Raw genomic sequence first — 26,895 nt, 5'->3', positions numbered from 1 at the left:
TAGGAATTAGCATTTAAAAAACCTTAGAAATTCAGTGAAAAAACCATAGGTTTCACACACGTTATAGTTAGGAATTAGCATTTAAAAAACCTTAGAAATTCAGTGAAAAAACCATAGGTTTCACACATGTTATAGTTAGCTGGACATTTTACTCGTAAAAAACCAATGAAATTGCCCCGTTATAGTTAGTTCAGCTAACTATAACTCGCGCGCCCGCAATGCACTGCTGATGACGTCACATATTACATCACTCATGACATGGTCAGTGACATCACTCATGACATCACTGATGACATCTCAAATGACATCATGACAGTGAAATGCAATATATTGCATTTCACTATAAATTGTGAAAGCAATTGCATTCATCATTGCATTCATCATTTTACAGCGGGCAAAAAAAAATACCAATCACAAAGATTGTATTAAAAATGCCCTGATTCTTTTTTTACTTAAACTTAACATTATAGAAATGCATAATATTGTAAAAAAATATCATCTAATACCAATAGTTATTTCTTTAAAATACCGTCTGATATGTTTGTTTCAGAAGTATAATCACAATATTATATCTCAAATAACTCCAAAATACATCTGATTTCATTTCCTTTAGACCAAATAGTAATTTTAAATTTTTTTTGGGAATAAATTTCCAACGGTAATCCAATAAAATTCTAAAGTTTAATTTGTCCAGATCTCACCGATTCTCTGTAACATTTTGGTTCACGAAATTTTTTTTGAATAATTTATTAAGTCCACAATAGAATTGGTTACTTTTCCACATGGCCAAATAGTAATTTTTTAAAACATTTTTGAAAAAATTTCCAATGGCAGTCCAATAACATTCCAAAATTTAAAATGTGCAGAAGTTACCGATAATCTCTAAATTATTGGTTTTTCAAAGTTTCATTAAAAATTAAAAAAGTCCACATTACAATTGGTTATCTTTCCATTAGGCCAAATGATAATTTAAAAAATCTTTTTTTTACAAAATTGCAATGGTAATCCAGTAAAATGGTAAAATTGTTTTGTCCAGATCTTGCCAAGTCTCTCTAAAATTTAGGTTTCAGGAAGATTAGATAGGAATTTGCTAAATCAAAAGGCAAACGTTGTTTGAAAATCAATTGGGAATCATTACACAGTGTCCAGCCTTTTTCACATTTAAGATAAACTGTGTAATGTCCAGAAGTAACAGTAGGTCCATCATGGAAAATTATTGCAACAGTTAAAAAAGTTTTTCCTGAAATTGATAATTGCTGTCCTGTAAACTTCTTTATTAAAGTATCCAATTTTGAACCATCAGCTCTACATCGTTGCATCATTAAAATTACATACTGTCCGTATTCCTTTAAAATTAATGTTGAAAACAAGTCAGAATTACACTCACCACATTTCATGCTATGATTAGCATCTTTAACTAATGTTGCAAAAGTGACTGTTTTACTCTCTGGCAATGTCAAATAAATAAACCTTTCATTATCAACAATAGAGCCACATATATTATAACAATTATCACAACTATGTTCCCATTTATAAGAGAGACCACAAAAAATGTCAATGGGAACTCCTTCTTCTTCCACTACCTGAAGAAAATACATCAAAAATTCATGTGCATCTTGCTGTTCATTTTGAGAAAACTGTGTTCGTCCTGAACATACATCTAAAAGTTTTCTAATGTCAGTAGCACTTTCTATTTGAGTTTTATCTTTACTCAGCTTTTGAAAAAGGAGACTCAGCTCTGAACAGAATCTTTTTCCCTGATTTACTATTATCTGCTCTTGCAAACTTTCCAGATAAAATGCAACATTCAGCACTACATTTGCGTAGCAGTTGACACCAGAGCTATTTTCAAAATGACATCCTACAACCTGTTCTTCATTTTCCTTTTTCTTTTTGCTTGCAATTACATCACTCCTCTTTTTTTTCCTCTTCTCTACATCTTCACTACAGATATTCTCATTTTTTCTTTTACGAGAAACTACACGTTTCTCCAACACAGGATACTGACCTAAATGAGGAGCATAGCTTCTTCTTAATCTATTATACTCTTTTACACAGTTTGTATCAGCACTAACTTTTGACTCATCAAAGTCTATCATGAATAAACCTGATAATGTTTTGACTCGTGACAAAACAACATATGCCATACCTTCTTTGAACACAGTTGAACCAATGTTCACAAATGCACAATCTACAGTCAATCCTTGAGACTTGTGAATAGTTACAGCATATGCTAGAGAAAACGGAAACTGCTTCCTACGTACATATAAGTCTTTCACAAGCATAAAACGAACTGTACAACGACAAATATCTTTAACTTCATCTATCTGATCAAATTTTATTTTTAAACATTCAACTCCTTCTTTTTTCTGGTAATTAATAAAACCCACAACTCTTCCCATCGCTCCATTAACTAAACCTTTCTCAACATCCAAATTTCTCCTTAAAAACACTCTACAGTTCATGCAAACATATAGATTTTTTTCTAATCCAGCTGTTTTGGAGATGTTCTTCTCTAGCGAGTCCAATTTATTTTTCAGTTTGCCTGTTACTGTGACAGTAATTCTTCCATCCTCAATTTTGTCCACTGCTTCCAATTTCCTGATCTCTTCCTTTTCCAATTTCAAAAGCTCCTCATTGAATATTGAGCATTCACGTAGAGTTGGCATTAAGCAGATGACACTTTTGTTTTCTGCAATGTTCTTGTATATCTTCTCTGCAACTATTTCTTCCTTTGGAAATAAATTATGTAGCAGCCGACTCTGTAATGCTTTTTTGCCAACTTCTGTCAGTAGTCCAATCCTGATATCTTGCAGAATACTTCCATATTCTTCATCGTTTGCTTGCCTCATATTAGTAGTAAGTTCCTTGTACTCAAAGAAGGACCAAATATTTGTATTTCCGATGCTTCCCAATGACTTCTTCGTGTCTTCATGTGTCACAGTATTAAACACTGGTTGTCCTTTAACTGGAGTAAGTTGCAAAAGATCTCCAAAAACTATGACGTGTTTTCCACCAAATAACATGTCATAGTCTGTCTTCAAAATGTGCTGCATTCTTAAATGCACAAAGGCAAGCATTAGGTTTGATACCATGCTCACCTCATCAATAATGAGAACTTGCATCTTCTTCAATACTCTTGAAACTTCCAAGGATGCTTCTCCAGTTAGCTTGTTGAATTGTATTTTGTTCTCATGCTCCACTGGTAACATTAGCAAACGATGTAAGGTGATTCCTTTTATGTTATATGATGCTAACCCAGTTGGAGCAGTAACCACACAAGACAAAGTAGAATCCGTTTTTTGCTGTAGGTAGCTTCTGATGACTTTTATTAGGAAACTTTTTCCAGTTCCAGCTTGTCCACTTACATACATCCTGATTGGATGAAATGATGTGCATGAGCACTCTTTTTTTACATGTAGAAATCCGTGATCAATTTTGTTTTTGATCTCTTCATAAATTTGTTGCTGCTCTTGATTCAGTTGTCTTTCCAAATTTTCTAAGTCTATAAATTCTTCTTGAGGTTGATTCATAGCCGTTTCCACTTCATTCATGGCTATTGATGCTTCATTTTCAATGATTGGTTGTCCTAGGGGATCTTGACTGTGTGTTCCTGAACTTTGGCTGTCCTGAGAACTGTCTCTAGCTATTTCTGCTGCAATTGTAGTTTCCTGTTCAATTTCTTCATTTAACATTTGCAGATAAGTTGTGAATGTATTGCATTGTATGCTGTCTTTGCAAGCATTAAATGAATCTTCATAGCTTTGAAATTCTCCCAGTAGTTCATCCTCTGTACGCCATGGTTTAAACAACTGTAAAAGAGCCAAGTAGTAAAATTCTTTCTTGTCAGTAGTGTCGCAACTCAGCTTCCGGTGATTTATCAAACTTCCTTTTGTTTGCTTCACCAAACATCCTTCTTCACCAACGACTTTATATTTTCCATTATTGATGTCTTCTGCGGCTTTCCTTGAATAAATGTAGTTCTGCAGCACTTCATAGAGACACATGTTCTCCAGATGTTGACTTCTCTTGGGATAATATGTGTCCAACATGTTTGTTTTCAATAGATCTGTACTTTCTGGGTCATTCTCGACCAAATATTCAATTTCTCCTACAGATTTCAGTACCCGATTTCTCATTGCTGCAAGGCCTAAACTTGCCCAAATTATTCTTCTTGACTTCGAGTAGAGACTTGCAGAAGATAACCTATCTGAACATTCGTAGGATCCAATTTCTCGATGCGATAACATCTTCAAACTGAAACTGTACAGCTTCTTACTGACAGTCTTCTCGTGAGAAATCTCTTCCCACATTTCCTTCAATTCTGTTTTTTCTGATTTCGTAATGTAAGACGTTACATATCGTGCAACAGCAATGGAATTGTCAGCTACATACTGTATATCCATGTTAGCATTCCACATGGATAAAATGACTGGGTTGTAGTCATTTATATTTTTTGATTCTTCTTTTCTTTTAAGGTTGTAGGTATTCTTAGGTGATTTTCTTGTGATAGTATGTCTCACAGCTGACATAAAACTGTTTACTCTTCCATTTGAAAGAACAGGTCTAGGAAATCCAAATCGACATTTAGTGTAGTATTTTTCTTTGCTCTTGTATTTCCGTCGACAGTATTTTCCACACCGATGACTTTGGAAACGTAAAACTTGCTCCTTTAACTTGTTCTCTTCTGTGCTTTTTGGTATAGCACATGTTGCATATTCTTGAATGTAAGATAACACTGCTTCATCAGCATCTGTTCCAAACTTTGGGGCATCCTTGATCCACAACAGCATATGAATATGAGGAGCACCTCTTGCCTGGTACTCTTTTCTCCAAAATAAATCCACTACTTCTCCAAGGGGTGGATTTTTTTTATTGCAGATGAAGGACATCATAGCCTCAAATCTATGATTGAAATATCTGCAAACATTAACCGGATCCAATGAGCACAGTTCTCCTGCTGTCTTGTATTCGATGTTTTTAATGTTTGAATTGGCCTCTCGTAGAAAATCCAGTAAATCATCCCAAGCGTACTCGGCACAGCTTAGGGTAAGGAACCATGTTGGTGTTCCTAAATTCCGTAACATGCATTTTAGTTCACCATGGCGTCGGTACCAATATTCATTTGTCCCACGCTGACAAGCCATCAGATTGATCAGTTGTGTTTCCAAATGATCATCTCGGTGCTGCACTTTCTCCATAAAATCCTTAGCAGACACATTTTGTAAATGTACTCCACTTTTTAAAATGTGATTTACTGCATAAGACAGTGCAGACAAGTCGCTTTCAAATAAAAGATGGAACAAATAAGGAATACTTTGTCGAAATCTGGGATCTTCAGCATATAGTCTTGTAGTCCGATACTCTGAAGCTGGAATCTGTTCTGGACGTTCATCGTATCGTCCTCCTTTTCCTTTAGGAAACAGCTGAGGAAAACATCGAGCTTCCAAGCTCTCCTCCCATACACTCACAGGAGTTCCTTTTGCTTTCTTCATCTGAAAGAGATCAATATTGTCTCCCATAACTTCTTTCGAATGAAGAGGATGTATGCTAAAATGTTCATAAATTTCTTCTTCCTTTGACTTGTCCACTTTTTCAATTTGTCCAGTTGGTGTTTCTGTGTCTTCTTGAAAATCTTCTTCTTCTTCTTCTTCTTCTTCTATATAAATTGATTTATACCATTTGTTATTTTTTTTCAAATACAAATTTGCTCTTTGTACTTTCCGCACATCTACCAGCTCCTGCCAAATCTTCTTATTCTTTGTAGGTACACCATTAACCAGAATAATTAATGGTTCAGTTTCCAAAGTATCCGCATCAATAGTTTCCATATTTTTTTTCAAATCCAAGGGCAAATACACCACTCTACCTTTTAAACCTCTCAGTAAATCTGAAGGAGGTAATTTACCAGTTTTGGGCTCCATACGTACTATGGTCTGGAACGGATGAACACATTGAATGAGTATAGACTCATATGTATTTAATTCAGAAAGTTCAGCAGGAATAGCATCCAATTCTAAATTATTATGTACAGCTCTGGTCGGCATTCTATTTTCCTCTAACTTGTTGTAACAGTATTTACAAATACGCTGATCTTCACCCAATTCAAAACAATTTTCTAGAAATATATATGTGGCAAAATCCTTCCACTTATAATTATCTTCATTTTCACTCTTTCTGTAGAGATCAACATTCCTAGTTTGTTTTCTATAATGAGTTCTGCGGCAACAAATACAAGTAACATTTGGTCTTTCATTAGAGACTATTGCAAATTTTGTTATGTGATCATTAAATGTCTTACTTACAGAAGGTTCTACATTCTCTTCCACTTCTTCCTCATTTACTGTGTCCTTCTCTGCACTGTTTTGTTCAGGACCAAAGTAACAAAACTGAATTTCATCAACAACCTTCTCTACATCTGATACCGTTCCTCGGAACAGAGCCCTATTCAATTCATTTAACTTTATTGTTGGACTTTTGGCAAAATACAACCGTCTCACAAACTTTCTCATTCCAGTATGATGAACAGCCAGCATCCTAAAATGATGGAAAACACTATTGCACACTTTTCTAGATAGACAAGCCAGAGAATGACCCTGCAAACCAGTATTCTCTCTCACTCTGCATGGATCCAGACTTTGAAGCACCTTAATCTTCTGTTTTACACTTTTTTTACTATATTCTCTTAGAAACTCTCGAAATTTGTCAATAGATTCCTGACGCACAGTGCAAATACTACTACAATTCCAAGTGTACACTGGGGCTTTAGGACGTCTCCCCATTGCCTCATCTGCCATCACTTGTACCTCATCTCTTGGAACCATTATCTCCTTCTCCATTATGCAACCATTTGTTACTTCGTATGAACGACCTCTGGTGTCAACTGCATGCAGCAAACTATTACTTTGAAAATAGCTCTCTTCATTAAAAAAAGGTTCACTACTTGAACTATGCATCCACTTTCCTAAAAACACTTTACAAAAGTTTGTTCTGTTCACTACTCTTTTCCTTTTGCTATGTGATTTCAGTACATTAACCATTTTGTCTAATGTACGCATCCTATTCAAAATTAATATGAATAGTTTCCTTTTTAATTCTAATGCCTTTGCTGCAATGGCTTCAATTTCTTTTTTTCTCTTGTAATATTTTGCCTTTTGCTTATATTTCTTCACATCCTTTATCAAATTGGACATAACTCTTCTCTGAAACATTTTTCTACGTATCTCTTTAAACGCTGTTTTTCTGTTTATGTAAATCTTTTCAGTTGCAGAAGGTATATTTGCATTAACTAAATTCTCAATTTTTTCCTGTTCTCTTCCTTTTGTAACATTCTTTCCAGTACAGACATTTTGTACATTTTTCTTTGTTTTGAATATATTTTTAAGAAATTGTTTTTTCTGCTTACCAGAAGATTTTTTCTTTTTCCCAACATGAGCATCTTCTACTAACTTTGGTCCTCCAGTTGTCTTCAAATATAGGTTTTTTTTTAGCGTTTTTTGAACTCTGGATTTTGTAGGCATCTTAAATTTTGTTCACTGCTCTTCAGCAATACCTGAAAAAAACTAAAAAAAAATCCTTTATTGTATTTAAATATATTACTACATTTCTTTTCACAATAGTCACAAAACGAAATTTCTTTGCCAATTTGAATGCACACAAACTGCTCTTTTTTTTGGGCAAGTGAAAATCACTTTTACAAACTGTCACATTATGAAACCACTTTTCAGATTTTTTAAAAAGCCCATGTCCAGAGTGCTACACTCCAGCAAGGGCAACCAGCCTTAGTGATGCTGAATGTATTTGCATTACAGACTGAAACCTGAAAACCCCACTCGCTTGTAAATACTGTGCATGACTATACATGGCAAGCACATGGGTGTGTGCTAAGACTCTGCTTCTTCCCCCAAAAATTCGCTCCCCCTTTCCATCTAATGCAACTGTGAAATCACCAGAGCAAGACACAATAAATCTCTGCCTATAATTCCTCTCTGCACACAGAGTCATGTTTTCACATTAGTCCCAAAACGAAATTTCTTTGCCAATTTGAAAGCACACTTACTGCTCTTTTTTTTTTCGGGGCAAGTGAAAATCACTTTTTACAAGTGAAAATCACTTTTACAGACTGACACATTATGAAACCACTTTTTTTGATTTATTTAAATGCACATGTCCAAACTGTTTTTTCAGACCACCACCATGTGTATTCTCGGTGACTGCCTACACTCCAGCAAGGGCAACCAGCCTTAGTGATGCTGAATGTATTTGCATTACAGACTGAAACCTGAAAACCCCACTCGCTTGTAAATACTGTGCATGACTATACATGGCAAGCACATGGGTGTGTGCTAAGACTCTGCTTCTTCCCCCAAAAATTCGCTCCACCTTTCCATCTAATGTAACTGTGAAATCACCAGAGCAATACGCAATAAATCTCTGCCTATAATTCCTCTCTGCACACAGAGTCATGTTTTCACATTAGTCCCAAAACTAAATTTCTTTGCCAATTTGAAAGTACACTTACTGCTCTTTTTTTTTTCGGGGCAAGTGAAACTCACTTTTTACAAGTGAAAATCACTTTTACAGACTGACACATTATGAAACCACTTTTTTTGATTTATTTAAATGCACATGTCCAAACTGTTTTTTCAGACCACCACCATGTGTATTCTCGGTGACTGCCTACACTCCAGCAAGGGCAACCAGCCTTAGTGATGCTGAATGTATTTGCATTACAGACTGAAACATGAAAACCCCACTCGCTTGTAAATACTGTGCATGACTATACATGGCAAGCACATGGGTGTGTGCTAAGACTCTGCTTCTTCCCCCAAAAATTCGCTCCCCCTTTCCATCTAATGCAACTGTGAAATCACCAGAGCAAGCCGCAATAAATCTCTGCCTATAATTCCTCTCTGCACACAGAGTCATGTTTTCACATTAGTCCCAAAACGAAATTTCTTTGCCAATTTGAAAGCACACTTACTGCTCTTTTTTTTTTCGGCGCAAGTGAAAATCACTTTTACAGACTGACACATTATGAAACCACTTTTTTTGATTTATTTAAATGCACATGTCCAAACTGTTTTTTCAGACCACCACCATGTGTATTCTCGGTGACTGCCTACACTCCAGCAAGGGCAACCAGCCTTAGTGATGCTGAATGTATTTGCATTACAGACTGAAACATGAAAACCCCACTCGCTTGTAAATACTGTGCATGACTATACATGGCAAGAACATGGGTGTGTGCTAAGACTCTGCTTCTTCCCCCAAAAATTCGCTCCCCCTTTCCATCTAATGCAACTGTGAAATCACCAGAGCAATACGCAATAAATCTCTGCCTATAATTCCTCTCTGCACACAGAGTCATGTTTTCACATTAGTCCCAAAACGAAATTTCTTTGCCAATTTGAAAGCACACTTACTGCTCTTTTTTTTTTCGGGGCAAGTGAAAATCACTTTTTACAAGTGAAAATCACTTTTACAGACTGACACATTATGAAACCACTTTTTTTGATTTATTTAAATGCACATGTCCAAACTGTTTTTTCAGACCACCACCATGTGTATTCTCGGTGACTGCCTACACTCCAGCAAGGGCAACCAGCCTTAGTGATGCTGAATGTATTTGCATTACAGACTGAAACCTGAAAACCCCACTCGCTTGTAAATACTGTGCATGACTATACATGGCAAGCACATGGGTGTGTGCTAAGACTCTACTTCTTCCCCCAAAAATTCGCTCCCCCTTTCCATCTAATGCAACTGTGAAATCACCAGAGCAATACGCTTTAAATCTCTGCCTATAATTCCTCTCTGCACACAGAGTCATGTTTTCACATTAGTCCCAAAACTAAATTTCTTTGCCAATTTGAAAGCACACTTACTGCTCTTTTTTTTTTCGGGGCAAGTGAAAATCACTTTTTACAAGTGAAAATCACTTTTACAGACTGACACATTATGAAACCACTTTTTTTCATTTTTTTAAATGCACATGTCCAAACTGTTTTTTCAGACCACCACCATGTGTATTCTCGGTGACTGCCTACACTCCAGCAAGGGCAACCAGCCTTAGTGATGCTGAATGTATTTGCATTACAGACTGAAACCTGAAAACCGCACTCGCTTGTAAATACTGTGCATGACTATACATGGCAAGCACATGGGTGTGTGCTAAGACTCTGCTTCTTCCCCAAAAATTCGCTCCCCCTTTCCATCTAATGTAACTGTGAAATCACCAGAGCAATACGCAATAAATCTCTGCCTGTAATTCCTATTTCCACACAGAGTCATGTTTTCACATTAGTCCCAAAACGAAATTTCTTTGCCAATTTGAAAGCACACTTACTGCTCTTTTTTTTTTTCGGGGCAAGTGAAAATCACTTTTACAGACTGACACATTATGAAACCACCATGTGTAACTACAACAAAAACAATTTCCATTTCTATTATTCATTTCTTAAGTTACCACATACATCCCCTCTCAAACTGTAAACTCACCTTTAAAATTAGTTAGTTGTGAAAGAAATGTGACACTCAAACAGCAGATTATCAGAGCCAGGATCTCTGTTGTGTTCACCTCTCTCCTCTCAGCAGAACCAGATAATGGCAAACTTTCCCTCTATTTTTCCACACATATACTTGTAAGTTTCAAATCTCAGTGCTTCCCCCTTTTTTTCAAATGTAATCACACATTTCTATTGGTTGAAAACCAACCCTTTTCCAAAAGTACCCTTCCCCCAACTTGACTTCTGCCTAGTACCCTTCCCCCAACTTGACTTCTGCCTGCTACCATAGCAACAGCTCATGGAACACTGCTGTGTTGAGTTAGGTCAGAAGTTCGCCAAACAATGTTTCAATTCCACAGAGCAAGAGTGCTTGACTTTTCAAACCTAACAGCAAATCCATAGTACTGTTCTTTGGTTACACATTTTTTTTTACCAATACAAAACATGCTTCTATTAATTTACACATACAGCCTAGTTTTTATTCTAGAATGGTATGAAACAGCCAATCAGTTCTTTTTGTTTTGAAAAAAATATGTATGCCTCCATTTCCAAACTGTCTTTCTTTTCATATTGCCATTCTACTGAAAGACACCTCCTGAGTGCATCCAGTTCTCCTTTGAAGATGTTCACAGTGTGGATTGTAGGGCACAGCTATGTCTTCTGGAGTGAAAAGTTTGCAGAGAAAACAGGTATGGTGAGAGACCTTGCTTTGCCAAATGTAGACATTAAATGGATTGGTCAGAGAGGGTTAAAGTGGCACCAATTGATGCCATTGGTGAAATCCTTCATTCAAATCCAACACCCTGACCTCATAATAGTGCACTGTGGTGGCAATGACCTAGGCACTTTGACTGGGGTAGGTCTGGAAATGCTTATGAAGGACACCTTTGCACAACTGTTTACACTTTTCCCTAAAACTGCCTTTGTGTTTTCCAACATATGCCAAAGGCAAAAATGGAACTGGTCCAATCATTTCTGTCCACAGATTGACAAAGCAAGAAAGCACGTCAACAAATCTGTTTCTGCTTTCCTCCGTGACTATGGTATGGGTGCCATTTACCACAACAACTTGCGTTATGACATGCAAGACATTTATAGAGGAGATGGTGTGCACTTCAATGATGAAGGGAACAGAGTCTTCCTCTTGAACCTTAGACTCTGCATCGGTACTTACTTGTAGGTACCACTAAAAAAATGACTTCATAAACACAACAGCTCTTTTTAGAGCTCCCTAATATCTAAACTCTTAAATCTGCTTTTCATTTATTTTTTTTTATTTTTTTTTACCGTACGCTTACCGTAAGCTTACCGTACGCGTACCCCGTGATTTTTTTTAAAATCAATAAATGTTTTTTTTGTACTTTTCTGTCCTTCTTTGACCCCCTTACAAATGTTAGGGGGTCTGTAACTCTCCTCATTGCCCCCTTTCCTTGTTTTCACTCTTTTTTTTCAGAGTGAAATACACAAAATGGCGGCCGCCGCTTCCTGGTTTTGACCGATTCGAATGTTTACTAAGATCTAAGAGCCAATCAGAATCGCGCTCGCGCACGCCACCGTACGCTTACCGTAAGCGTACGGTAAGCGTACCGTAAGCGGGCTCAGATATATATATTGATTTAAAGGCTATTTTCTCAGAATCTACTGAACAGATTTACACCAAACCTACAAAAGGCACTTCCTTGACCTAGGGACTACCTCTCTGCCAAATTTTGAGTAATTCTGTTCAGCCGTTCGGGCTGTAGCTCGTTCTAAAGGTCCTATGGAAAAATGCATGGGAAAAACGCGTTTTGGGACCCCCCTTTTATCTCAGCCCCCGCTTGACGGATCCCCCGAGACTTTCAGGGTAGGAGCGGAGCGTAGCGCCCCACCTATTTTGAGAAATTCGCGAGGATTCGTCAACCGGCGCCAAAGTTATTCAAAATAGAATGTTGAGGTTTTCCTATGGAAACGTGGTCCTAACTATAACTACCTACTGGCGACCGCCAGTAGGTAATATATATATATATATATATATATATTCACTGAAAAAACCATGGGTTTCACACACGTTATAGTTAGGAATTAGCATTTAAAAAACCTTAGAAATTCACTGAAAAAACCATAGGTTTCACACATGTTATAGTTAGCTGGACATTTTACTCGTAAAAAACCATTGAAATTGCCCCGTTATAGTTAGTTCAGCTAACTATAACTCGCGCGCCCGCAATGCACTGCTGATGACGCCACATATTACATCACTCATGACATGGTCAGTGACATCACTCATGACATCACTGATGACATCTCAAATGACATCACTGATGACCTCACTGATGACATCATCCAGTGAATGTGTGTTTTTCTGAAAATTAAATATGTTTTATATATGTATATCTCAAGGTCGATGGAAGAATAAATGGGTATATTACTGTCTAAATGGATGATTTCTTTTTGAAAAATTGATTGTGTAACTGACTGATTAAGTGTATCATAGTGAATACATGGCTTAGTGAGTAATGTTTAAATATGTAAATATCTGTATCAGTCTCTTACTTTGTGTATGAGTGGCTGCATGGGTTGGTGAGTAGCTACATAGGTGTCTATATAGGATATTAGTTGGTTTTTTGAGTATCAGTTTGAGTGTCTGCATGGTTTGGTGGAGGGTATTACGTAGTGCATAGGTGCATGAATGACTGACTCACTGTTTGTATGTGTTTAACACAGCATGTGTGCAGGACTGTATGGGTGGATGAGTGTGTGTATGGGTGTGTTAGTGAGTGAATGACTGTCTCAATAGTGTCTTTATGAGTAACTACATATGTTTTAAACTAGTATATGTGACTATTGGTGTATATAAGTGAGTATATGTGAGAGTGAGAGATTGAAAGAGTTCCTGTATGAATAAGTATGTGTTTCTATAAGTGATTGTTTAAAAGACTAAGTATGTGTAAGTTTCTGTAGAAGTAAGTGTGGTGGTGTGTGTATAACTGTATATGCAAGTAAATGGATGTTTGATTCTTTATTAGCATGAGTGACTATGTGTGTAAGTAACTCTATGGATGAGTGGCATTGTGTGACAGGATGTATAGGTGTATGAGTACATATGATGAGTGAGTACATGTATGAGTGACTGTATTGAACAGTTGGTGAATGAATGGATGTGTATGTGGATCTTAGAATTACTGAAGAGGTTGTTGTTACTGGTATTGGTATGTCAATTCGTTTGTAAATTTTAGTCTCTATTTTTGTATGTGTGTATCAAAAGTTATATTAGGGTGAGAGGAGGTCTGCCACTCTATCACAAGGATGATGTCATCAGTGAGGTCATCAGTGATGTCATTTGAGATGTCATCAGTGATGTCATGAGTGATGTCACTGACCATGTCATGAGTGATGTAATATGTGACGTCATCAGCAGTGCATTGCGGGCGCGCGAGTTATAGTTAGCTGAACTAACTATAACGGGGCAATTTCAATGGTTTTTTACGAGTAAAATGTCCAGCTAACTATAACGTGTGTGAAACCCATGGTTTTTTCAGTGAATTTGCAAGGTTTTTTAAATGCTAATTCCTAACTATAACGTGTGTGAAACCCATGGTTTTTTCAGTGAATTTGCAAGGTTTTTTAAATGCAAATTTTTTTTTTTTCTTCTATTTTTTCTAACATATTTTTATTTTAATTTTCTTACCTTTTATAAAGACTATGATTAAATTTTTAAAATTCTTTAATATGTTTTTTTTATATATTTTGTAAAATAAACATGTAAAATTTATTTGCAGTACTTTTTTTCTATTTTTTTTTGTATTTTTTTAGTACGCGTACCGTAAGCTCACGGTAAGCGTACGGTTTACGCAACGTCCGTAATTTTCCTACGCTGCTTGCGTATAGTTACGCAATTTGCGTAGCCGCGCGTACTCCGCGTGGGACGCGTACGCGTGTACGCTACACGCGCACGTTACGCGGAAGTGCCGGGAGTGACTGTTTTGCGCATGCGCGCAAGCGCGTGTCTTTTTTACGCGCATGCGTACTTTTGCCGTAAGCGCACCGTAAGCGTACCGTAAGCGTACGGTAGGTCATGTGATCATGAAACACAACTTTTGATTGGTTGAAACTACTTTCAGTTCTAGAACTCTCCTACACCACACCCATTCCCCTCATTTCTGCTTGTGATCCCTTGGGAGAAGGAGCTGGTTTGTCTTTGGGATACGATGGCAGAACAGCAGAGCTCTTCTGAGAGTGAGGCTAGCACTAGCAGCACTGTCTTGAGGCAGAGATCGAGGAAACAAAAGCCCTCTTATGTATGGGATTATTTTACTTTTCCTGAAGGCCAGCAAAAGGTAAATGCACCCTTAGTGACTTGTAAGCTGTGTAAGCGTGTACTTTCTAGAGGTAATCCTAACAGGAAGTATTCCTTTGGGAATCACACCATGAAGAGACACCTCCAGGATGTACACAGAAGGACACATGGTCATCTTTTTGGAGGTAACTCTTCAGAAAGACAAGCCAGTACATCCACAGCAGCTCAGCCTGGACCATCATCTGCAGGGCTGACTCCTTCTTCTGCAGGTCAGGTGAGCCCTTCATCTGTGGGGGGAGAATCTCCTTTTGCTGGCCCTCTGGAAATCAACCCTCGATTTCGGAAGGTTGATATTCGATGCACATTTTGTCAAGATCTAATTTGCTATAGGGAGACCAGTGTTTCCCTAGTGAACAACAAAATAGATCAGCACATTTGTCGCTTTGAATAATTTTCCCATGCTTCCTTTCCTCTGTCCCTGCATGAACACAACGGTTCTTTTAAGAGCCAACCTTATCTTTCATCTTTTTTTACATATGTTTTTAAAAACTTTTTTTTTTTACCGTACGCGTACGGTGCGCGTACCTTTTTTTATTTTTTAAAAAAAACACTAAAAATCAATTATCACATTACAAGGTCCTTGAGAGACTACAATTATTATTATTGACTTACCATACTCACTCAAAAAAATATTTATTCATTTGTTTTTAAAAAAAATAGTTTTAAAAATGGTTCTAGTTTTCGAAAATTTTCTATATCAATCTGAAAAAAAAGAAAAAAGTATTAATATTTTAAAAACAATTTATAATACAGTACACATATTTACATTTTTTTCCAAAAAATATTTTACAGACTGAAACCTGAAAACCCCACTCGCTTGTAAATACTGTGCATGATTATACATGGCAAGCACATGGGTGTGTGCTAAGAGTCTGCTTCTTCCCCCAAAAATTTGCTCCCCCTTTCCATCTAATGCAACTGTGAAATCACCAGAGCAATACGCAATAAATCTCTGCCTATAATTCCTCTCTGCACACAGAGTCATGTTTTCACATTAGTCCCAAAACGAAATTTCTTTGCCAATTTGAAAGCACACTTACTGCTCTTTTTTTTTCGGGGCAAGTGAAAATCACTTTTACAGACTGACACATTATGAAACCACTTTTTTTTTATTTATTTAAATGCACATGTCCAAACTGCTTTTTCAGACCACCACCATGTGTATTCTCGGTGACTGCCTACACTCCAGCAAGGGCAACCAGCCTTAGTGATGCTGAATGTATTTGCATCACAGACTGAAACCTGAAAACCCCACTCGCTTGTAAATACTGTGCATGATTATACATGGCAAGCACATGGGTGTGTGCTAAGAGTCTGCTTCTTCCCCCAAAAATTTGCTCCCCCTTTCCACCTAATGCAACTGTGAAATCACCAGAGCAATACGCAATAAATCTCTGCCTATAATTCCTCTCTGCACACAGAGTCATGTTTTCACATTAGTCCCAAAACAAAATTTCTTTGCCAATTTGAAAGCACACTTACTGCTCTTTTTTTTTCGGGGCAAGTGAAAATCACTTTTACAGACTGACACATTATGAATCCACTTTTTTGATTTTTTTAAATGCACATGTCCAAACTGCTTTTTCAGACCACCTCCATGTGTAACCTGGGTGGCTGCCTACATTCCAGCAAGGGCAACCAGCCTTAGTGATGCTGAATGTATTTGCATTACAGACTGAAACCTGAAAACCCCACTTGCTTGTAAATACTGTGCATGATTATACATGGCAAGCACATGGGTGTGTGCTAAGAGTCTGCTTCTTCCCCCAAAAATTCGCTCCCCCTTTCCATCTAATGCAACTGTGAAATCACCAGAGCAATACGCAATAAATCTCTGCCTATAATTCCTCTCTGCACACAGAGTCATGTTTTCACATTAGTCCCAAAACGAAATTTATTTGCCAATTTGAAAGCACACTTACTGCTCTTTTTTTTTCGGGGCAAGAGAAAATCACTTTTACAGACTGACACATTATGAAACCACTTTTTTTGATTTATTTAAATGCACATGTCCAAACTGCTTTTTCAGACCACCACCATGTGTATTCTCGGTGACTGCCTACACTCCAGCAAGGGCAACCAGCCTTAGTGATGCTGAATGTATTTGCATTACTGAGTCCAACCTCAAACCCTTAAACTATTCTTTTTTTTTCCAGTACACCTTAATTTATTGTGAAAACATACTCCATATTATTTTACATGTTCCTCACATTTAAATTTCTCCCAAAACAGAAAATGATAAACGCAACTACAACAAAAACAATTTCCATTTCTATTATTCATTTCTTAAGTTACCACATACATCCCCTCTCAAACTGTAAACTCACCTTTAAAATTAGTTAGTTGTGAAAGAAATGTGACACTCAAACAGCAGATTATCAGAGCCAGGATCTCTGTTGTGTTCACCTCTCTCCTCTCAGCAGAACCAGATAATGGCAAACTTTCCCTCTATTTTTCCACACATATACATGTAAGTTTCAAATCTCAGTGCTTCCCCCTTTTTTTCAAATGTAATCACACATTTCTATTGGTTGAAAACCAACCCTTTTCCAAAAGTACCCTTCCCCCAACTTGACTTCTGCCTAGTACCCTTCCCCCAACTTGACTTCTGCCTGCTACCATAGCAACAGCTCATGGAACACTGCTGTGTTGAGTTAGGTCAGAAGTTCGCCAAACAATGTTTCAATTCCACAGAGCAAGAGTGCTTGACTTTTCAAACCTAACAGCAAATCCATAGTACTGTTCTTTGGTAGCACATTTTTCTGTACCAATACAAAACATGCTTCTATTAATTTACACATACAGCCTAGTTTTTATTCTAGAATGGTATGAAACAGCCAATCAGTTCTTTTTTTTTTGAAAAAAATATGTATGCCTCCATTTCCAAACTGTCTTTCTTTTCATATTGCCATTCTACTGAAAGACACCTCCTGAGTGCATCCAGTTCTCCTTTGAAGATGTTCACAGTGTGGATTGTAGGGCACAGCTATGTCTTCTGGAGTGATAAGTTTGCAGAGAAAACAGATATGGTGAGAGACCTTGCTTTGCCAAATGTAGACATTAAATGGATTGGTCAGAGAGGGTTAAAGTGGCACCAATTGATGCCATTGGTGAAATCCTTCATACAAATCCAACACCCTGACCTCATAATAGTGCACTGTGGTGGCAATGACCTAGGCACTTTGACTGGGGTAGGTCTGGAAATGCTTATGAAGGACACCTTTGCACAACTGTTTACACTTTTCCCTAAAACTGCCTTTGTGTTTTCCAACATATGCCAAAGGCAAAAATGGAACTGGTCCAATCATTTCTGTCCACAGATTGACAAAGCAAGAAAGCACGTCAACAAATCTGTTTCTGCTTTCCTCCGTGACTATGGTATGGGTGCCATTTACCACAACAACTTGTGTTACGACATGCAAGACATTTATAGAGGAGATGGTGTGCACTTCACTGATGAAAGGAACAGAGTCTTCCTCTTGAACCTTAGACTCTGCATCGGTACTTACTTGTAGGTACCACTAAAAAAATGACTTCATAAACACAACAGCTCTTTTTAGAGCTCCCTAATATCTAAACTCTTAAATCTGCTTTTCATTTATTTTTTTTTATTTTTTTTTACCGTACGCTTACCGTAAGCTTACCGTACGCGTACCCCGTGATTTTTTTTAAAATCAATAAATGTTTTTTTTGTACTTTTCTGTCCTTCTTTGACCCCCTTACAAATGTTAGGGGGTCTGTAACTCTCCTCATTGCCCCCTTTCCTTGTTTTCACTCTTTTTTTTCAGAGTGAAATACACAAAATGGCGGCCGCCGCTTCCTGGTTTTGACCGATTCGAATGTTTACTAAGATCTAAGAGCCAATCAGAATCGCGCTCGCGCACGCCACCGTACGCTTACCGTAAGCGTACGGTAAGCGTACCGTAAGCGGGCTCAGATATATATATTGATTTAAAGGCTATTTTCTCAGAATCTACTGAACAGATTTACACCAAACCTACAAAAGGCACTTCCTTGACCTAGGGACTACCTCTCTGCCAAATTTTGAGTAATTCTGTTCAGCCGTTCGGGCTGTAGCTCGTTCTAAAGGTCCTATGGAAAAATGCATGGGAAAAACGCGTTTTGGGACCCCCCTTTTATCTCAGCCCCCGCTTGACGGATCCCCCGAGACTTTCAGGGTAGGAGCGGAGCGTAGCGCCCCACCTATTTTGAGAAATTCGCGAGGATTCGTCAACCGGCGCCAAAGTTATTCAAAATAGAATGTTGAGGTTTTCCTATGGAAACGTGGTCCTAACTATAACTACCTACTGGCGACCGCCAGTAGGTAATATATATATATATATATATATATTCACTGAAAAAACCATGGGTTTCACACACGTTATAGTTAGGAATTAGCATTTAAAAAACCTTAGAAATTCACTGAAAAAACCATAGGTTTCACACATGTTATAGTTAGCTGGACATTTTACTCGTAAAAAACCATTGAAATTGCCCCGTTATAGTTAGTTCAGCTAACTATAACTCGCGCGCCCGCAATGCACTGCTGATGACGCCACATATTACATCACTCATGACATGGTCAGTGACATCACTCATGACATCACTGATGACATCTCAAATGACATCACTGATGACCTCACTGATGACATCATCCAGTGAATGTGTGTTTTTCTGAAAATTAAATATGTTTTATATATGTATATCTCAAGGTCGATGGAAGAATAAATGGGTATATTACTGTCTAAATGGATGATTTCTTTTTGAAAAATTGATTGTGTAACTGACTGATTAAGTGTATCATAGTGAATACATGGCTTAGTGAGTAATGTTTAAATATGTAAATATCTGTATCAGTCTCTTACTTTGTGTATGAGTGGCTGCATGGGTTGGTGAGTAGCTACATAGGTGTCTATATAGGATATTAGTTGGCTTTTTGAGTATCAGTTTGAGTGTCTGCATGGTTTGGTGGAGGGTATTACGTAGTGCATAGGTGCATGAATGACTGACTCACTGTTTGTATGTGTTTAACACAGCATGTGTGCAGGACTGTATGGGTGGATGAGTGTGTGTATGGGTGTGTTAGTGAGTGAATGACTGTCTCAATAGTGTCTTTATGAGTAACTACATATGTTTTAAACTAGTATATGTGACTATTGGTGTATATAAGTGAGTATATGTGAGAGTGAGAGATTGAAAGAGTTCCTGTATGAATAAGTATGTGTTTCTATAAGTGATTGTTTAAAAGACTAAGTATGTGTAAGTTTCTGTAGAAGTAAGTGTGGTGGTGTGTGTATAACTGTATATGCAAGTAAATGGATGTTTGATTCTTTATTAGCATGAGTGACTATGTGTGTAAGTAACTCTATGGATGAGTGGCATTGTGTGACAGGATGTATAGGTGTATGAGTACATATGATGAGTGAGTACATGTATGAGTGACTGTATTGAACAGTTGGTGAATGAATGGATGTGTATGTGGATCTTAGAATTACTGAAGAGGTTGTTGTTACTGGTATTGGTATGTCAATTCGTTTGTAAATTTTAGTCTCTATTTTTGTATGTGTGTATCAAAAGTTATATTAGGGTGAGAGGAGGTCTGCCACTCTATCACAAGGATGATGTCATCAGTGAGGTCATCAGTGATGTCATTTGAGATGTCATCAGTGATGTCATGAGTGATGTCACTGACCATGTCATGAGTGATGTAATATGTGACGTCATCAGCAGTGCATTGCGGGCGCGCGAGTTATAGTTAGCTGAACTAACTATAACGGGGCAATTTCAATGGTTTTTTACGAGTAAAATGTCCAGCTAACTATAACGTGTGTGAAACCCATGGTTTTTTCAGTGAATTTGCAAGGTTTTTTAAATGCTAATTCCTAACTATAACGTGTGTGAAACCCATGGTTTTTTCAGTGAATTTGCAAGGTTTTTTAAATGCAAATTTTTTTTTTTCTTCTATTTTTTCTAACATATTTTTATTTTAATTTTCTTACCTTTTATAAAGACTATGATTAAATTTTTAAAATTCTTTAATATGTTTTTTTTATATATTTTGTAAAATAAACATGTAAAATTTATTTGCAGTACTTTTTTTCTATTTTTTTTTGTATTTTTTTAGTACGCGTACCGTAAGCTCACGGTAAGCGTACGGTTTACGCAACGTCCGTAATTTTCCTACGCTGCTTGCGTATAGTTACGCAATTTGCGTAGCCGCGCGTACTCCGCGTGGGACGCGTACGCGTGTACGCTACACGCGCACGTTACGCGGAAGTGCCGGGAGTGACTGTTTTGCGCATGCGCGCAAGCGCGTGTCTTTTTTACGCGCATGCGTACTTTTGCCGTAAGCGCACCGTAAGCGTACCGTAAGCGTACGGTAGGTCATGTGATCATGAAACACAACTTTTGATTGGTTGAAACTACTTTCAGTTCTAGAACTCTCCTACACCACACCCATTCCCCTCATTTCTGCTTGTGATCCCTTGGGAGAAGGAGCTGGTTTGTCTTTGGGATACGATGGCAGAACAGCAGAGCTCTTCTGAGAGTGAGGCTAGCACTAGCAGCACTGTCTTGAGGCAGAGATCGAGGAAACAAAAGCCCTCTTATGTATGGGATTATTTTACTTTTCCTGAAGGCCAGCAAAAGGTAAATGCACCCTTAGTGACTTGTAAGCTGTGTAAGCGTGTACTTTCTAGAGGTAATCCTAACAGGAAGTATTCCTTTGGGAATCACACCATGAAGAGACACCTCCAGGATGTACACAGAAGGACACATGGTCATCTTTTTGGAGGTAACTCTTCAGAAAGACAAGCCAGTACATCCACAGCAGCTCAGCCTGGACCATCATCTGCAGGGCTGACTCCTTCTTCTGCAGGTCAGGTGAGCCCTTCATCTGTGGGGGGAGAATCTCCTTTTGCTGGCCCTCTGGAAATCAACCCTCGATTTCGGAAGGTTGATATTCGATGCACATTTTGTCAAGATCTAATTTGCTATAGGGAGACCAGTGTTTCCCTAGTGAACAACAAAATAGATCAGCACATTTGTCGCTTTGAATAATTTTCCCATGCTTCCTTTCCTCTGTCCCTGCATGAACACAACGGTTCTTTTAAGAGCCAACCTTATCTTTCATCTTTTTTTACATATGTTTTTAAAAACTTTTTTTTTTTTACCGTACGCGTACGGTGCGCGTACCTTTTTTTATTTTTTAAAAAAAACACTAAAAATCAATTATCACATTACAAGGTCCTTGAGAGACTACAATTATTATTATTGACTTACCATACTCACTCAAAAAAATATTTATTCATTTGTTTTTAAAAAAAATAGTTTTAAAAATGGTTCTAGTTTTCGAAAATTTTCTATATCAATCTGAAAAAAAAGAAAAAAGTATTAATATTTTAAAAACAATTTATAATACAGTACACATATTTACATTTTTTTCCAAAAAATATTTTACAGACTGAAACCTGAAAACCCCACTCGCTTGTAAATACTGTGCATGATTATACATGGCAAGCACATGGGTGTGTGCTAAGAGTCTGCTTCTTCCCCCAAAAATTTGCTCCCCCTTTCCATCTAATGCAACTGTGAAATCACCAGAGCAATACGCAATAAATCTCTGCCTATAATTCCTCTCTGCACACAGAGTCATGTTTTCACATTAGTCCCAAAACGAAATTTCTTTGCCAATTTGAAAGCACACTTACTGCTCTTTTTTTTTCGGGGCAAGTGAAAATCACTTTTACAGACTGACACATTATGAAACCACTTTTTTTTTATTTATTTAAATGCACATGTCCAAACTGCTTTTTCAGACCACCACCATGTGTATTCTCGGTGACTGCCTACACTCCAGCAAGGGCAACCAGCCTTAGTGATGCTGAATGTATTTGCATCACAGACTGAAACCTGAAAACCCCACTCGCTTGTAAATACTGTGCATGATTATACATGGCAAGCACATGGGTGTGTGCTAAGAGTCTGCTTCTTCCCCCAAAAATTTGCTCCCCCTTTCCATCTAATGCAACTGTGAAATCACCAGAGCAATACGCAATAAATCTCTGCCTATAATTCCTCTCTGCACACAGAGTCATGTTTTCACATTAGTCCCAAAACAAAATTTCTTTGCCAATTTGAAAGCACACTTACTGCTCTTTTTTTTTCGGGGCAAGTGAAAATCACTTTTACAGACTGACACATTATGAATCCACTTTTTTGATTTTTTTAAATGCACATGTCCAAACTGCTTTTTCAGACCACCTCCATGTGTAACCTGGGTGGCTGCCTACATTCCAGCAAGGGCAACCAGCCTTAGTGATGCTGAATGTATTTGCATTACAGACTGAAACCTGAAAACCCCACTCGCTTGTAAATACTGTGCATGATTATACATGGCAAGCACATGGGTGTGTGCTAAGAGTCTGCTTCTTCCCCCAAAAATTCGCTCCCCCTTTCCATCTAATGCAACTGTGAAATCACCAGAGCAATACGCAATAAATCTCTGCCTATAATTCCTCTCTGCACACAGAGTCATGTTTTCACATTAGTCCCAAAACGAAATTTATTTGCCAATTTGAAAGCACACTTACTGCTCTTTTTTTTTCAGGGCAAGAGAAAATCACTTTTACAGACTGACACATTATGAAACCACTTTTTTTGATTTATTTAAATGCACATGTCCAAACTGCTTTTTCAGACCACCACCATGTGTATTCTCGGTGACTGCCTACACTCCAGCAAGGGCAACCAGCCTTAGTGATGCTGAATGTATTTGCATTACTGAGTCCAACCTCAAACCCTTAAACTATTCTTTTTTTTTCCAGTACACCTTAATTTATTGTGAAAACATACTCCATATTATTTTACATGTTCCTCACATTTAAATTTCTCCCAAAACAGAAAATGATAAACGCAACTACAACAAAAACAATTTCCATTTCTATTATTCATTTCTTAAGTTACCACATACATCCCCTCTCAAACTGTAAACTCACCTTTAAAATTAGTTAGTTGTGAAAGAAATGTGACACTCAAACAGCAGATTATCAGAGCCAGGATCTCTGTTGTGTTCACCTCTCTCCTCTCAGCAGAACCAGATAATGGCAAACTTTCCCTCTATTTTTCCACACATATACATGTAAGTTTCAAATCTCAGTGCTTCCCCCTTTTTTTCAAATGTAATCACACATTTCTATTGGTTGAAAACCAACCCTTTTCCAAAAGTACCCTTCCCCCAACTTGACTTCTGCCTAGTACCCTTCCCCCAACTTGACTTCTGCCTGCTACCATAGCAACAGCTCATGGAACACTGCTGTGTTGAGTTAGGTCAGAAGTTCGCCAAACAATGTTTCAATTCCACAGAGCAAGAGTGCTTGACTTTTCAAACCTAACAGCAAATCCATAGTACTGTTCTTTGGTAGCACATTTTTCTGTACCAATACAAAACATGCTTCTATTAATTTACACATACAGCCTAGTTTTTATTCTAGAATGGTATGAAACAGCCAATCAGTTCTTTTTTTTTTGAAAAAAATATGTATGCCTCCATTTCCAAACTGTCTTTCTTTTCATATTGCCATTCTACTGAAAGACACCTCCTGAGTGCATCCAGTTCTCCTTTGAAGATGTTCACAGTGTGGATTGTAGGGCACAGCTATGTCTTCTGGAGTGATAAGTTTGCAGAGAAAACAGATATGGTGAGAGACCTTGCTTTGCCAAATGTAGACATTAAATGGATTGGTCAGAGAGGGTTAAAGTGGCACCAATTGATGCCATTGGTGAAATCCTTCATACAAATCCAACACCCTGACCTCATAATAGTGCACTGTGGTGGCAATGACCTAGGCACTTTGACTGGGGTAGGTCTGGAAATGCTTATGAAGGACACCTTTGCACAACTGTTTACACTTTTCCCTAAAACTGCCTTTGTGTTTTCCAACATATGCCAAAGGCAAAAATGGAACTGGTCCAATCATTTCTGTCCACAGATTGACAAAGCAAGAAAGCACGTCAACAAATCTGTTTCTGCTTTCCTCCGTGACTATGGTATGGGTGCCATTTACCACAACAACTTGTGTTACGACATGCAAGACATTTATAGAGGAGATGGTGTGCACTTCACTGATGAAAGGAACAGAGTCTTCCTCTTGAACCTTAGACTCTGCATCGGTACTTACTTGTAGGTACCACTTAAAAATCACTTCATAAACACAACGGCTCTTTTTAGAGCCCCCTAATATCTAAACACTTAAATCTGCATTTCATTTCATTTTTGTATTTTTTTTTTACCGTACGCTTACCGTAAGCTTACCGTACGCGTACCCCGTGATTTTTTTAAAAATCAATAAATGTTTTTTTTGTACTTTTCTGTCCTTCTTTGACCCCCTTACAAATGTTAGGGGGTCTGTAACTCTCCTCATTGCCCCCTTTTCTTGTTTTCACTCTTTTTTTTCAGAGTGAAATACACAAAATGGCGGCCGCCGCTTCCTGGTTTCGGCCGATTCGAATGTTTACTAAGATCTAAGAGCCAATCAGAATCGCGCTCGCGCACGCCACCGTACGCTTACGGTAAGCGTACGGTAAGCGTACCGTAAGCGGGCTCAGATATATATATTGATTTAAAGGCTATTTTCTCAGAATCTACTGAACAGATTTACACCAAACCTACAAAAGGCACTTCCTTGACCTAGGGACTACCTCTCTGCCAAATTTCGAGTAATTCTGTTCAGCCGTTCGGGCTGTAGCTCGTTCTAAAGGTCCTATGGAAAAATGCATGGGAAAAACGCGTTTTGGGACCCCCCTTTTATCTCAGCCCCCGCTTGACGGATCCCCCCGAGACTTTCAGGGTAGGAGCGGAGCGTAGCGCCCCACCTATTTTGAGAAATTCGCGAGGATTCATCGACCGGCGCCAAAGTTATTCAAAATAGAATGTTGCGGATTTCCTATGGAAAAGGGGTCCTAACTATAACTACCTACTGGCGACCGCCAGTAGGTAATATATATATATATATATGTGTATATATATATATATATATAAATTACCTACTAGTTATAGTTAGGACCTATTTTCTATAGGAAAATGGCAACATTCTATTCACAATAACTTTAGCACCGATTGATGCATCTTTGTGAAATTAACCCAAATTTGGCAAGGAGAAGGGTCTTGGTCTAGAAAGCACGCTTTTGTTTATTTGGTGTAAATCTGTTCAGTAGTTTTTGAGAAATATCAAAATTTACAGATATCGATATTTGGGAATTCCGCCATCTGATTGGCTGAGGCGTTACGAGCACAAGCTTGCTGCTGATTGGCTGCGAGCGCTGCAAGCCTTTGCAACTAGTAAGTGGTGGCTGCCATTTTGTGATTCCGTTGAAGGGAATAAGGGGAAAAAAGTGGGAAATAGGAAGGTAGGAGCACTGTAACCTCTGTGGAGTGTTTAGGGTATGCTATAGAGGGGGTGCGAAGTGAACTAATAATACCTACCGGTGTGAAAGTGCTAGGCTACGAGAATTAAGAAAGGTATTGCCTAGAGAGTGATACTGAGGTGAGGTGGTGCAGGAATCAGGGATTAGTGCGGGAGTCTAAATTGTGTGTCTTATGCCGTGAAGTCATGTGCCGTGGCCACTGCAGTACAGCTGTGGAAGTAGTGTCAGCATGTGTTTATAACTACTAGGACGAACTACTGACCCGTACTGGTCTGAAAGTTCTGGGGTACGGAAAATATGTGAAGTAGTGTGTAGAGTCTCATGCTGCTAAACTGAGCTGCTGCCGGACTCAGGGATGAGAGCGTGATCCCACACTCTGTGTCATATGCTGTGAAATCATGTGCTCTGGCCGCTGTGCCACAACTGTGAAAGTAGTGTCAGCATGTAGTTATAGCTACTTGGAGGAACTTTTGTTTCGAACATTGTAACTTGTGTATGGTGCTTAGGGGGTGTTACATAGGGAGTGCGAAGGTAAATTTGTGTGTATGAAATGAATTTGGTATTTGAAAGTGGAAAGCTCTGACTCCTACAGGTCTGATGGCGCTGGCGGCGTAAGGTGAGGTGCTG

This window comes from Triturus cristatus, chromosome 9 (genome assembly GCF_964204655.1).
Source record: "Triturus cristatus chromosome 9, aTriCri1.1, whole genome shotgun sequence".
Lineage (NCBI taxonomy): Eukaryota > Metazoa > Chordata > Amphibia > Caudata > Salamandridae > Triturus > Triturus cristatus.
This window is presented reverse-complemented; position numbering follows the sequence as displayed.